Here is a 2,674-nt window from a genome sequence, read left to right on the forward strand (position 1 = left end):
AGCGCAGCTTTTATTGAAAAAAAATCTGCATGTAAGTGGACCCCTGCAATCCAAACCCGTGTCGTTCAAGGATCAACTGTATTTCTCTAGGGTTTCTTAGTGACACCAGAGAAGGTGCTTTAAAATGCCAGTATGGGCCAGGCATGGTGGCTCACGCCTGTAATCCCAGCACTTTGGGAGGCCGAAGTGGGCAGATCACCTGAGGTCAGGAGTTCAAGACCAGCCTGGCCAACATGGTGAAACCTCGTTTCTACTAAAAATACAAAAATCAACCGGGCGTGGTGGTGGGTGCCTGTAATCTCAGCTACTTGGAAGGCTGAAGCAGGAGAATTGCTTGAGCCCGGGAGGTAGAGGTTGCAGTGAGCTGAGATCACACCACTGCACTCCAGCCTGGGTGACAAGCGTGATACTCCATCTCAAAAAAAAGTAATAATAAACAAATAAATAAAAATAATAATAGAAAAATACAAATGCCAGTATGTGAGTATGTGGCCAAAGGATGGCCATATTTTTACGCAATTTGTGTTAGTCTAGATTCAGTGATGGCATTTGCTGGCTATCACCTTGAGAAGCAGGGAAGGGACCAGGAACACCTACTTCCTGACAGAACGGGAGAGGCTTAGGTGCATAGACTCCCATATGAAGTGCTGAAATGGAGACACACACAGCTTGTTTTGGGGGAGAAGAGCTTATGGTGGTGGGGGTGCTCTCTGAGGATAATTTTTTCACTATTTTGCCTAGGGCCTCTAAAATCTAAAACACAGAATTGGAAAATTCCTAGAAAGGTCGTTGTTGCTGTGATGTCATTCACTGTTCGGAAGATTTTTTGCTTATAGCTCTGGTTGGGTAGGATCCAGCTGCTTATCTGTTTACTGTCAAAAGTGTCATCTCAGCTGGGCACAGTGGCTCATGCCTGTAATCTCAGCACTTTGGGAGGCCAAGGCAGGTGGATCATGAGGTCAGGAGTTCGAGACCAGCCTGGCCAACAGGGCAAAACCCTGTTTCTACTAAAAATACAAAAAATTAGCCAGGTGTGGTGGTGGGCACCTGTAATCCCAGCTACTTGGGAGGCTGAGGCAAGAGAATCTCTTGAACCTGTGAGGCAGTGGTTGCAATGAGTCAAGATCACGCCATTGCACTCCAGCCTGGGCGACAGAGTGAGACTCCATTTCAAAATGAATAAATAAATAAAGTGTCATCTCCAGCCTAACATTCTTCAGCTTGAGGGCAATAAATTCTGAGTACTGAAGGCAGATACAGAGGGGCGGCTTATGTACAACTACCTTGGTTCAAGTTCAAGGGCATTTTCTTCTAACAAAACCCATCATCTGTTTTCCAGCAACTATAATAGGATGTTGATTTTTTCATTTCATCTCCTATAAAGAAATCTGGAAATTCAGCATCTTTATTTCCTTTAGAATTTTTCTGTATTAGTTACGTGGTGTCCACTATATTTTCAAAAAATCTGGCCAGGCGCAATGGCTCATGCCTGTAATGCCAGCATTTTGGGAGGCCAAGGCAGGTGTATCACCTGATCTCAGGAGTTCAAGACCAGACTGGTCAACATGGTGAAACCTCATCTCCACTAAAAATAAAAAAATTAGCCGGGCGCGGTAGCTCACACCTGTAATCCCAGCTACTCAGGAGGCTGGGGTAGGAGAATCACTTGAACCTGGGAGGTGGAGGTTGCAGTAAGCTGAGATTGCACCACTGCATTCCAATCTAGGCAACAGAGTGAGACTCCATCTCAAAAAAAAAAAAAAAAAGAAAGAAATTTTTAATTTTGATGTAGTCCAACTTATCCATATTTTTTTTGTTGTCTGTGCTTTTGGTGCCGTATCCAAGAGATCGTTGCCAAATCCATTGTCATGAAGTGCTTTCCCTATGTTTTCTTTTAAGAGTTGTATAGGCCAGGTACAGTGGCTCACAGTTGTAATCCCAGCACTCTGGGAGGCTGAGGTGAGAGGATGGCCTGATCCCAGGAATTTAAGACCAGCCTGGGCAACACAGTGAGACCCCATCTCTAAAAAAAAAAAGGTAAGAAAGAAAAAGAAAAAAAAGAGTTTTATCATTTTAGGTCTTACAGGTCTTGGATTCATTTAGAGTTAATTTTTGCATATAGCGTAAGGGTCCAGTTTCATTCATTTGCGTGCAGATATCCAGTTTTCCTGAAATCATTTGTTGAAAATACTCCTTTCTCCACTGACTAGTCTTGGGACCCTAATTTAAAAACTATTGGACTATATGTATGAGAGTTTCTTTCTGGACCCTGTATTCTTTTAATTTTTTAAAATAATTTTTCATTTTTGCTTGTCATCCTTGCACAGGGGCCATGTTAATCTTCTCTGTATCTTTCCAATTTTAGTATGTGTGCTGCCAAAATGAGCACTTCTGGGCTCTCTATTCCCTTCCGTTAGTCTATGTATCTGTCTGTATGCCAATACTACACAGTTTGTTTTTGTTTTCTGAAACAACATTTCACTCTGTTGCCCAGGCTGGAATACAGTGACACAGTCTTGGCTGACTGCAGCCTCAACCTCCTGGGCTCACATGATCCTTCCTCAGCCTCCTGAGTAGCTGAGACTACAGGTGTGCGCCACCATGCCTGGCTAATTTTTTTATCTTTTGTAGATACGGTTTTGCTATGTTGCCCAGGCTGGACTATACTGTTTTG

General features: G+C 43.3%; 1 non-coding gene across 1 annotated transcript; it reads right to left on the minus strand.

Moving 5' to 3' along the window:
• Nucleotides 1-2,281: 2,281 nt before the first annotated feature.
• On the minus strand, nucleotides 2,282-2,389 carry LOC115936063 (U6 spliceosomal RNA). Its single transcript, XR_004071648.1, has one exon. It is a non-coding gene; the product is annotated as a U6 spliceosomal RNA (small nuclear RNA).
• Between the last annotated feature and the right edge of the window lie 285 nt (nucleotides 2,390-2,674).

This window comes from Gorilla gorilla, chromosome 8 (assembly GCF_029281585.2).
Source record: "Gorilla gorilla gorilla isolate KB3781 chromosome 8, NHGRI_mGorGor1-v2.1_pri, whole genome shotgun sequence".
NCBI lineage: Eukaryota > Metazoa > Chordata > Mammalia > Primates > Hominidae > Gorilla > Gorilla gorilla.